The sequence below is a fragment of the Orcinus orca genome, chromosome 12 (assembly GCF_937001465.1).
Source record: "Orcinus orca chromosome 12, mOrcOrc1.1, whole genome shotgun sequence".
NCBI lineage: Eukaryota > Metazoa > Chordata > Mammalia > Artiodactyla > Delphinidae > Orcinus > Orcinus orca.
In genome coordinates, this window is record NC_064570.1 from 38,428,430 (window position 1) to 38,441,041 (window position 12,612).

Here is a 12,612-nt window from a genome sequence, read left to right on the forward strand (position 1 = left end):
AATGTGGTCTAAGTGGAAAATTCTGTTTCATACCCTTAAGAGCTGAAATTTTATCTAGCCAAAAACTATTTCATGGGTCACTTTGAATAATAAGAAAAATGTTATTTTTTAAAATTTGCTCTTCCTATTCACTTGTATTCTGGTAATAATAATTTTAAGAAGAAAAAAATAATTTACAAACTGTATACCATTATTACATTAATATAAAAACATTCTTACAAATGGACAAAGACTGGAAGATACTCAATACTGAAGCAATTATGTTTGAATATTAGAATTGGAATTTTAAAATCTTTCAGTGTTCTTAATAGTATGATGGTTTTATGATAAAAAAATATCTGCAGGAAAGAAGCTAACTAATAAAGTAAACTTTTAACAATCCTTTTATAAGATAATTTGAGATGTCCTTAGATATAACTGAAACTGCTGTCCTTAGTCAAAATCATTTTTCATTAATCCATATTTTAAGTGGATTACATTGAGACAAAACCCACAAAGTGAAGAACTGAACCAATTTGCTATTAGGACCAATAATAATTATTGACAGGTAATATGAAATTTTTCAACAAATTAGGTAAATTAAGATACTTTTTGAAAGAGTTGGTAAAAATAAGCATCTATGAGTAAAAAAAAAAATGCTTTGTTTCCTCCCATTTTGCAGTTACACCTGAAAAGTTTATATTTCCTTTCAAAGCATTCAAACCTAGAACCCAAACATGGACTTCTCAGAGTTGGAACAACCTATACTGGGTTTTACTTGAAGCTTAATATCCTTTGGCAAAAATCCACAAACATCTCAGGGAGCTGACCCAGATCTACCCTGTGAAGAAAGTATTCCCCACTTCCCCCGAAAACGTTCTCCCACTCCTCCCTGAGGCAAACAAATACAAACTATGCCCCCCATGTTGCAGACTGGTCCCATACCCATACTGTCAAACCCATATGGTGCAAAATGAATGGAAAACCTGAAATGACCTCATTTATATCTATGGCTGGGTTGGCGGCAGAGGGACCGTGGATGCACTGCCCAAGTTATCACACTGCTTAGTTTGTAACCATCTTTACAGCTGATACTGAAGATGGGCACATTTCAAGCAGCTAGCAATCCAAAATCCAGGTATCAGGTTTCTTCTTGGGAACTCAGGAGAATCTGTTCCATGCCTCTCTCCTAGCTTCTGGTGGTGGCTGGCAAGTCTTGGAATCCCTTACATCTGCATAACTCCAATCTCTACTTCCACTGTCACAGGCTTGCCTTCCCTCTATGAGTCTCCGTCTCTGTGTCTCTTCTCTTCTTCTTATAAGGACACCAGTCATACTGGGTTAAGGGCCCACCCTACTCCAGTATGACCTCATATTAACCAACTACAACTGCAATGACCCTATTTCTAAATAAGGTCTCATTCTGAGGTTCCAGGAAGTACATGAATTTTAGGGAGACATTATCCGACCCAGCAAACCCACCAAATCTGCCTTCATTCTTCTATTGCCACCTTTGTATATAGTGCTGGTCCTCAACCTCAAGCCAAGAAGCTGAGAACCACCCTTCATTCCCACCTCCCTTTAAATTCATATCCCAGTTATCATCAAGCCTGATCATTTTCCACTCCTAATATTTCTAGACTCTGCTACTCCTGTTTATCCCTAATCCCTGAATCACTCTCTAGCACCTCTTGCTTGGGCTACAACAGTCTGTCCAGTACTCCTCAAATCCAATCTTCTCCAAGCTACAAGAGTATATATAGATATATACATACAGCTTCGTGGCATGTTAGAAAGATGTACAGTTGCTTTTTTTGGTTTGTTTTTCTAATTTTTCACTACTGTGAAAAGTTCTGCTGCTTTACTGCAATCAGCATAATTATGATAGACATCCTTCTTCAGGGATACAGAAACTGAGAGGCAGAGTGGTTTGTGTGCAAGCCCTGTCCTTTGTAACATCTTCTCCTGACTTGATAGATTCTTTACAAACCTTCAGAATGCAACAAAATCCATTATATCTATAATCTAGCTTTTTATAGATTTTATTAGATTTGGGAAAGACAGACAAGAGGGGTTTATTTCAGTGTTTTGAGATTTAATATTATACCTGGCTCCAGAAGCCCCATGATAGAAGTACTTATTCTCATTTTTTAAATAAACAAAAATAATAAACGAATGTAATTGCATGAGTTATAAGCCATCCTTGTTTACACACACACACACACACTGATTTTAAGAACAGTGTTTTCTTCTGAGACGTATTAACCCAGCCCATAAAGATTAGTGTAGAAATAAATCACTTCATAGTCATTTGATATATGCATGTTTGGGAAGACAGCTTAACTCCTTCCTGTCTTCCATGAATTTATTCCTGAAACTATCACACTGAACCTCAGTTTCTTCCTTTCCTTCACCCAAAAAGTGAAAACTTACAGTTAACCATGCTTATTTCCACACTCCCAAAGGGGATTCTTTTTCATCAGCACAGTAGATTTTAGGGCTTAGCAGGAAATAGGGGCTATGAGGAGGCGGAATCCAGGAGATAGAGGAAGGCATTTAGCTCCATTTATATTGTCTATAAACGCTTCTGCTGTTGCTCCCCCAAACAAGTGTTCAGGCTGTGTTGGCTCCAGACTACACAGTCTTAAAGTATTTCTATTCCCTCGGCCCACTTTCCAGTCTGAGAAATCCTATTTTAACTGATCCAGGATCCTAGGTGAGATTCCTTCCTCCTATTCAGGAACATGTACAAATGTGAATTGCTTTATTCTTATATAGACAGCTCTGAACTTCTTTTCCAGCCAAGCACCCAACTCTTGGACACCATCACATTTTAAGAATAGGCGTTATTGGAGAACACATATCTACTCTGATTTATAAAGTCCGTAGCATGCTTTATACCTGGACAGATGCATAAAACTGCTGTTTGCCTTTGAGAGCATGAATGAAAAATATATCCCCCTTGAGTATAAAGTAGACTACCTATTTGATTTCTCAAAGTCAATTGTACTTCCAATAAAAAGAAAAATAATAATAACCACTTTGGTTTTCTGGGTATGTTCAAGTATTCTCTTTATGTAATGTCACTAACTGATAATGACTTATAAAAAGTACATTGATCCTATTAATATAAAAATTACTAAGACCAACAGGATTCAGAGAGCATGTACTAACCACAGAAGTTTTAAAACAGCAAGATAGGAGCCCTGGATTTATCCCTAATACATGATTTTTGTACATGTCAATCACTTAAACTTGGGCCTTAGATCTCTGTATCTAATAAAATACGTTTAATTAGTACTTAGAAGAATTATGTGGCATCATAATTACGGATGCTTATTTTATCATAGGATTTATAGGGTTTTTCTGATATTCAGAAAGGATTTTTTTTTCTAACTCAATTAAAATCTTGTGTTGAAGGAATGGAAAACCACTGAATCTACTATCAAGCCATTCAGGTCTGAGTCTCATCAACATCCCCAAATACGATTTTCAAATTGCTTTATTTCCCATTCTCAATGGAGACTGCAGGAAATTTAGTCTTAATTAAGCCTGATTTACTCTCATTTAGCATTAAAAAAAAAAGATACTGGGGGAAGGGATGAATAGGCAGAGAACAGAGGATTTTTAGGGCAGTGAAAATATCTCCCTATGATAGATGAATACATGTCAGTATGTGTTTGTCCAAAGCCATATAATGTACAACAACAAGAGTGAACCCTAAGATAAACTACGGACTTTGGGTGATTATGATTTGTCAATGTAGGTTCATCTATTGTAGCAAACATACCAGTCTGGTGAGTGAGGGAGGCTATGCGTGTGTAGGGGTAGGGGGTATTTGAGAAATCTGTACCTTCCTTTCAATTTTGCTGTGAATCTAAAACTGCTCCAAAAAAACCTGTCTTTAGAAATATTTTATTTCTGAGAAATGTTACACTTTTTTGCAAATTTGTTTGCTATATCTGAGCTCTAAATTTGAAAGGAAGCAAAGCGTTTCCTGTCCAACCATCTCTCTATGTATATATCAAATCATATATGATCTAGTAAGAAACATTTATTTCTCCAGAATTTTCTACACTTTGTAAATACTTAACTTCTACATAAAATTCACTCTATACTGCTCTTAAAAAGTTAGACATACATTTATCATACAACCCAGCAATTGCACTGCTAAATATCTATCCAAGAGAAATGAAAACATGTACTCACAAAGACTTGCATGTGAATGTTCTTAGCATCACGATTCACAATAGCCTCAAGCTGAAAACAACCCAAATGTCCATCCACTGGCGAATGGATAGACAAAATGTGGTATATCCATACAATGGAAAACTTCAACAATAAAGAGGAATGAAATACTGATACACGCTACAATACAGATGAATCTCAAAAACAGTATGTTAAGTGAAAAAAGCTATAAACAAAAGATCCCACATTTTATGATTTCATTTATATAAAATGTCCAGAGAAGGCAAATCTATAGATACTGAAAGAAGATTATAGTGGTTGCCTGAAGCTGAGCAGAGAGTAATTATAAATGGGCATGAGGGATCTTATTGGGGTGATGAAAATGTTCTAAAACTGAATTATGGTGATGGTTTTACAACTTGGCAAAATTTCTTTAAAAATCATTGAAAGGGGTAAATTTCTAAAAATTTAAACTTCTAGTTTAAAATTGACTAAAGAGGAGAGAAAATTCTTTAACAAAGAATGAAATTTGACACAATTTTAAATATCCTGCATAAGGTATTCCATTAGTCTTTGATATTTTGTTGAAGAAAGTTGTGGTAAAGATAAAACTAAAAAGTCAATTCCTAAAAACTTTTTGCAAACTTTTTTCCAATATATACTTTGCTTCAAAATTAAATCATTTGATCTTCCAAAACACTGTTTTAGAAAATGAACTCCCTTAACATAGTGTCAGCAGAGGGTTATTGACCAGCACCTGACATACTAACAGGAAAACAAGGTTTTCAAATTGCTGGTCTAACTAACCTTGATCCAGAACCTACGCCATTACAGCACTTCCTGTGAGATTTATGGCCATCAGATCTCATTTTAACAATCCAAATTCTGAGCTTTCTGAATATTAAATCCCAGAAGGAATTTTTTTATGTGTAGCAATGTCAGTAAGAAGAAAGGCATCTTGTGAAGAGATAAAGTGGACAGATGGATTTTGAATCTACATGTACACCAAGAGAAATGCAATACTCAACAGTAGTTCTAATCCATACTTTTTCAGTATCCAAACCATTAATATGAGTGTTTTAGTATTTAGTTTTTCTAGTTGAATGTTTAAGTGGTCATCGGCATCGAATCTCCATTTTACAGTCCTGCACAGACTCTAATAATTTCACCTGCCGTTTTTTTTTGGTTTCTGTTTTCTTAGTGTTTCCTGTGTGCCCCACTTGTACCAAGCGCTCTTCCAAAGAAACCGTGTTCGGATGTGTTCCCTGGGATGAGCTCTACGAAGATGAAACTGGCCCGTTCATCTCAGCCTCACTCGTCAGGGGCTGCCAGTCAGGACAGCTGGTAAATTGGGGTCATCTCCCCCTGAAGGCAACGAGTTGCTATGGCATCAGCAGTCAGGACCCACGCCCTCCATCTCCTGAGCCCCTGCGACCACACTGCACTCCCGTCCCTCCCTGGCTGCCGGCCGGTGTCCTAGGCTCAGTGAAAACCCAGTAGTTGCAGAGAACTCTTGATTTGACCCGATCTAATCATTCCCATGTTTTATCAAATAATGGATGGAGGCTGGTGAGATAAGGTGACTGGACTAAAGCCACACAGCTCGACGCGGGCAGAGCCGGCGAGAACACTGGTCTCTGCTGACCCGGCGGCCGCGAGCGGCTGCCTGGGGCTGGGAACGCGCAGCCCATGGAAACGACGTGGCATTGCCCGTGCGAGAGGCGAAGGCTCAGCAACTTATGAGAGGATATCACCAATGTCCAGCTTCAGGGCAGAGTGGGCAAAAAGAGGTGACCATACCTCCCTGGTTACGCCTGTTGGCCTGAGCGTCCCCTTCCACTCCGCAAGTACCTCTGCATGTTAAATGATGTGGTCGCTCTGGCCAAAGAGGCGTCCACTTTGAATTCCCCCCATGCTCGTGCGGACTGGCCGGAAAATAGGAAAGTTGCTATAACCACATCTTCGCTCTCTCAGTCTCCCCTGACTGCCCAAGTCCTTTCCCTCCATCTTCGCTCCAGAGACCCCCACCACTCCCGACTCCCCTTCACCACGTACGTACCAGCCGCGCGCAGAGCTGCTCGCCGAGCCTGGGCTGGGTCCCGGTGCCCGGGCTCGCCCGGCCTCTACGTGGCCGCGAACTGCGACGCGGGCTCTAGTTCGCTGCCGCCTCTACCGTCCACGAGGGTGCGACCGCGTCTGAGCTGCTGGGCTGGGGCGCAGCCAGGAAGTGGCAGCTACTCCGGGGGCGGAGAGAGCGGCTGCCGGGACCCGCCCCCGAGCGTGCGGGGCCCCTCCCCCCTCTCCCCACCCGGGTCTTGCTCTCTGTGCAGCCACGCCCGCCAAGGGGTTCTCGGGGCCGGCGCGACGGTGGTTCTTGTCTTTTGGCTCCCTGGGCAGCGTTCTTTTTCCTGCGTGCGCGTTAGCAATTAATCATCAGAGATCATCACAGAACCCATGCCCTCCTCGCCTACCACTCTCAGTTCCCCTCGGGGAGGATTAAGGTTCTACTAAGAATTTACCTGATGTGACTGAGGGAATTTCGCGTCCCTCCCTGCTCCCGGAGGCTTCCTCTGCAGACTCTCTGACCCATTTGTGCGCGCCCCCGACCGTTTGTGCTCCAAGTGTCCTAAGGTTGCACTTTACTCGTGGCTCCTTGGAGAAGGTAAGAATGTGCATGGTTTTCCTATCTGCACCCGGAATGTGGGTATTCGTGGTTTTTTTAACGCATCATTTTAACAGATTGAGAAGTCATGTGCAATGTAGACAACTTTTGGACAAAGAAAAGCAGAAATCAACGTCTACCGAGTTTCACTTCAAGGTTCTCACTAAGAAAAATGAAGTCCTTACTATTAAGGTCTCATTGTGTCTTTAAGAAAGCATAATACAGAGATGATGATACTGTTCTTAAAATTAAGGTGCTCTTCTCTGCTTCCTGAGAAGGTGGTTTCTCCTCACTGAAGTCCTGAGATCCCCTCTGGTTTCCTGAAAGACATTATTAGTGTCCAAAATCTGCTTAACACCAATATGTTCACAGATACTGTGCTCTGGCTTCCTACCCAAGTCTATAACACCTGCCATTTCCCTACCGACTACTTCCAGTGTTTTCATAGGCTATGTGATATAGAAAAATGTTTTATTTAATGTATCTGCCAGTGGTGCTACCCTTAGGCTCTTTAAATTATTTAATATTCCTACCCCCACAATGTGGTAATACCACCTCTGTTTTCAGATAAATAAAGTGAGGCTCAGCAAGGTTAAATAATTTGAATAAAGTGAAATCGCTAGGAAGACTTCAAGTCAGTTTCTGAGCTCAAGTCTTCCTGCCTTTAAGGTTGACATTCTTTAAATTATACCTTGTTAGTAAAACTTATGATTTTTCTAAATGCCGACACTGGTACACTTTGTTTTATAAAAACATGGTTATTTGTATGGTCATACAAATAGTAATTAAAGAGATTGAGAGTTATTTATATCTTGAGTGTAATTTCAAGTGTATAATAAAATATATTATTATTATTTAAGGCAAATTATTCTAAAGCCTATTTATTTTAGAGAGCCTGTGTTAGAGATGCTAAAATGTTTGGATTTATGAGTTACAGTGCAATGATTGGATTTTTACAATTCTGAAACTGTACTCCTTATACTCACAAAATTTGTCTTGTAAAACCTGTATTTTGGGACAGGTTTGATAAAACTGTTAGCCCTCGCTGATGCGCTTTAAAGTTACATATTTGAAATCGTCTGAACCACTTGAATGTTCGCTCCATGAAAGCTGTATCTTCGGTAGCTAGAATAGTACCTGTACAAAATAGCTGCTTAGTAAGCAGTTTTTAAATGAGTAAATAGAACCTCATTTTCTTCAGTTAAGACAAAATAATGACTTAAGAAAACACTACTTTTAGTTTGCTTTTGTCTATTTATAGTAGATTGAAGATTTTTGATAGCTTCTCATTTCTACTATGAAAGTAAGGAAGATGAAGGAATCAGGTAGAGCCTGAAGGTTTGTAGTAGCTGCTGTTGGGAATGGTAGCAAAAACCTGACTATAAGTACAAAAAAAAAAATCTTTTGAGTCAGGAATTGGTGATAGCAGTAGTTCCACACAGCTGTGAATTTGTGTAAAATATATGACTGTAAATGCAGAAAGTTTCACAAATCCCACTTGGGGATTTTGCCAAGTGATTTGATGGAAAGGCAAGGAGAAAGCTTGGATGCTATTTTTAAGAGAATGGTTGAAGGACAGAGCTGTGAGGTTCACTTAATACTACATGGGAAAATAAGTGAAGACATAAAAGGGGAGAGAAAAAGCAGGCAAAGAAGTACAAATCTCAATCAAATAAGAGAGATGGAAAAATAAGTTGTAGTCAGGAGGGGGGATAGTTTTCTTGAAGGATTTAGTAGCAGAATAATGGCAGGGTTATGGAAGAGCTGTGGCTGGGGTTAGCTGTTCTCCTTAGAATGAAGATCAAGCAATTGGAGACTAAGGTATTGGAGAGGCTATCCACATGGACATTGAAGCCACCAATGGTGATGCCATGGGGTGGAGAAGGAATGAGTCAGACACCGAAGGCTTTCATGACTGTGGTGGAATGATCAGGAACTGAGTGGATGACTGTACAGAATTGGGACAGAAGGTACATATCCAGGGAACAAGAGCCTAAATGGATCAAGGGCTGGTGTAAGAGGGGGTGCACGGTTCAAAAGCAATACTGGGGAGCTACAAGGATGCCAGCGCTGGCTCTCATGGTCCTCAGGTGTGAGATAATGAGCAGTCTACATTGGAGGGAGATCCAGAGGAAACTATTCTCAGAAGAAAGCTGATTTTTACCTAAAGCAAGACAATGGAGGAAGCATTGTGTGAATAGGTTATGAAGGTGGAGGGATTTTTTCAATATTGAACAAGGATTCCACAAGGTCAGAAAGGATGGATTTTAGGACGTAGGGCCAGCTTCATGGCACTACAATCTGTGCAGTAGGACAGGGCTCTACTTCTAAGAAAGCCCTGTGCTTGTCTTAATGTTCTGCTGTCCCTGCCTTGAAATTCTTAATAATTTTTAAACAAGTGACCACACATGTGCATTTTGCATTGGTCCCCACAAATTATGTAGCCAGTCCTGTTTAGAAGAAGTGGAGAAATGGGAGTGTAGGTGAAGCAAGAAGTAGCACCAACCTTCTGAGGAATAACTTATGGGAGAGATTAAATGCAGGAGATTGTGTTTTGAGGAAAGACCAAGAATGGTGGGAGAAGGGGTGTGGCTGCAAGGTTCCAATAACAACTAGGTTCCCTCTCTTTAGGGCAGGCTAGCTGAGACCTGGGTGGGAGAGGCAGTCAGCAGTCCGCATCAGCCTCTTCCAGGTCTGTGTAGTGTATTAGTTTGCTACGGTTTGCTGTAACAAATTACCACAGATTTTGTGATTTGAGCCAGCATAATTTTATTCTCTCACCGTTCTGGAAACCAGAAGTTCGGAATCAAGGTGTTGGCAGAGCAGTGCCCCCTCTGAAGGCCTTAGGGGAGGATCCTATTTTGCCTCTTTAGCCTTTGGTGGCTATAGGTAATCTTTGGTATTCCTTGGTTTGTGACTACGTAACTCCAATCTTTGCCTTCATCTTCACAGATCCTCTGCGTTTCTTCCCTACTGTCTGTATTCTCCTCTCCTAACAAGGACACTTTTTGGATCAGGGTCCACCCAGGTTAATCCAGGATGATCTCATCGGGAGCTCCTTACCTTAATAACATCTTCAGAGACCCTTTTCCAAGTAAGGTTACATTCACAGGTACTGGGGTTAGGACTTGGACATACCTTTTGAATGCTGGTCTGAGACCAGCATTCAGTCCACTAGAGCGAGGTTGGCTGAGGCCACAGGAAGAGCCAGGCTGGATGGCACTGGCATCTGATAACTTTTCAGGTCTGTTTGGCAAACCAAGGTATTTATAATAATATGAAGTGTACCAGTGTTTCTAAAGCTTTCCAGCTGTGAAATTTAATACATACAAAATCTAGAAGATTAACACTGCCCAGAGAGACTTTCTATCCCTAGAGGTAGCTATCTGTCCTTGGGGACAAAATGAGACTGGGGAGAGAAGTCGTGTACCTTGGATCGTGCCAAGTCTGGTTATAGGGAATTGAGGAAATGAGATTCTCCACTCCTTCTTTTCAGCCACTCTCCATTCCAGAGGACACATGTGCTTCCCTGATACAAAAGGATAGCTTATGGGATGACCGCATTTCATCCCTCTCCATAAATATGAGCTTTAGAAGGACCGGAGTGACCTTGTGCCTCTGTGGCAGAGACCCAGCTAGCTTCCCAAGCCATGCCTTGTAGAGGACAATCTTAACCCTCGGGGTGGGGGTGGGGAGAGGAAGAAATGTTGAAACTGTGTTACTGTGCTAACTGTGCTGTTAACTTTATTCTCCTCCTCCAGCTGGCAGGCGCTCTGAGAGTTAGCTGAGTAGCAGGAGCCAAATGGAGCTCTCCTTAAAAGGCATCACACTCATTGGGCCTTGCTCCCTTCTGCTCATGACAGAACAGGAACCATAAATTCCATCCATTATTTTCTAAGTGTTGCCAGTGAGAAGATCCTAGATTGTGGCAGTGGGGCAGCAGCACAGCTACACTGAAGTTTGGAGCCCATAAGAGCAACATCCCTCTTTGGGTGACCTCTAAGGAAGTTGCCCTGAGATCAAGCTTGGGTAATATACTGGCAGATGACAGAAGGGAGTGGAGCCTGAGCTGCCCGCTGTTGACCCTGCTCCTGTCGTGTGACAGAAATGATGCCACAGACCCACATCCACCAAGGGAGAGGTTGGGCATTGAAAAGAATGGGGCACAACTGGCTTTCAGGAGATCAGAGGCTGTAGCATGAGAGGCAGAGGAAGAGGAAGAGACTGCTTTCCTTTTATTATTTAAAGTAGAAATTTCCTAAGAAAGTATTCCAAATTATCATTGTACTCACACATCTCTCCTGTTCCTGGTCAATGGGGCATCCCTTTGCAGAGTATCAGGGTATATGAAAAGAACACTGAGAATCTTGGGTTCTAATCCCAAGTGGCAATGCCACTGATGGTGTAAAATTTCGGTAAAGGCAGTTTTCTCTGAAGGGAAGGTTAGGACTAAAGGATTGCCCTGCTCTAAAATTCTCTCAAGTTTCTGAATTTGCTTCCTTATTAAATTCAAACTCCTCAGTCCAACGTTTAGAACACTTTACCCACCCATCTCTATCTCATTTCTGTTCTTATCATTTTCCAGTGCAAATCCTGTTTTCCAGATAAGCTAATCCACTTGCCACTCCTTGTGACTTTCTCATTCCAACATTCATAACTGGTGCAGGAGGATGTGTTTTTTACTATCTTCCACTCTTAAGCAGTGTCACTTAATTTCTTCAAACTCCTGTTCACAAATAATCTACTGATGGAGATCTACTGATGAATTTTTTTCCACCCCTGATCAATTCATTCAAACATGTGCCAAGTTACTATCTAAATTTTATAGCCTTTCTTCCATGTGTTTGAGGAGTACAGCAATTTTAAATTAAAATATTATTCTCTTTAGTTTTTGCCACATCCTTAAAGCCTTTTCATGTGTATTAATTCCTCCTAATTATACTGTATGTTTCTTAGCATGAAGCTCTTATATTCCATAATAGTACTTTCTGATTTCTTCCAATAAATGAGACAATTCTGAATGATGTATGATTAGTTTTAAAAATTGCTAGCTATTGAGCAATGGTACAGCATCGACAGGTGGTTGGTCCAGGGTAAGCATTCAGTAACTATTTTTGCATGAATATATAAGTAAATTCTCACCTTTCTGCTCATAGTTATATAATTACACACAAAAACATCAACCATTCTCCCTCCTTTGTTCAATATAATGAATTTAACACTTGGCAAAAGAATAAAATGTTATAGAAGTCTAAAAGTTAACAAAGATACCTTTGTGATTCACCAGTATGTGGTAATTTATTTGCCCAAATAAGCTTTATTTTTAACAACATATATAAGAAATAGTTGAAAACATTTTAATATATTTTATATGAATTGCTTCCATGCACAGATTCATAAAATCAGAGATGCATGATTTAAGATTAGATGATCATAAAAATTAAAAAATTAACTCATAACTTCTAACATAGGGGATCTTGGTGTCTCTAAAATTGTCTCTTAGTATATTAGAAAATATACATTTTATCAGAACTCCAGTAAAATTTTCATAATATCTATTATATTATTCATAGTAGATATTTATTATGGTCCTGAATTATTCAATAACTATGGATAAATATAATGAATGCTAAGCTGTCTTATACGTTGGGTCTTTTTTGATTTGGGGAAAACTCTAATTTAACATCACTGAAAGAATTTAGGGTGGGTGGAATCTTCTAAAAAAGGAAGCTTCTGAGATGTTCCTGGGGTATTTGGATTTGAAGGCTAGCCTCTTAAAAATT

General features: G+C 40.1%; 1 protein-coding gene and 1 long non-coding RNA gene across 4 annotated transcripts in view; one reads left to right on the forward strand and one right to left on the reverse strand.

Annotated features, from left to right (window-relative positions):
• Window positions 1–6,403, reverse strand: part of PKIB (cAMP-dependent protein kinase inhibitor beta) — a 105,891-nt gene extending 99,488 nt beyond the window's left edge. The window contains exon 1 of one of the 2 annotated variants that reach the window (XM_049695546.1): window positions 6,227–6,403. The gene's annotated coding sequence lies outside the window, so the exon portion shown is untranslated. The remainder of the gene's footprint in view (window positions 1–6,226) is intronic. The other variant, XM_033407969.2, reaches the window with a different exon arrangement.
• Window positions 6,404–6,482: 79 nt separating this feature from the next.
• LOC117196290 (uncharacterized) overlaps window positions 6,483–12,612 on the forward strand; it is a 71,771-nt gene continuing 65,641 nt past the window's right edge. For both annotated transcript variants that reach the window (XR_007470641.1, XR_004476401.2), the window contains exon 1: window positions 6,483–6,829. This is a non-coding gene — a long non-coding RNA (uncharacterized LOC117196290). The remainder of the gene's footprint in view (window positions 6,830–12,612) is intronic.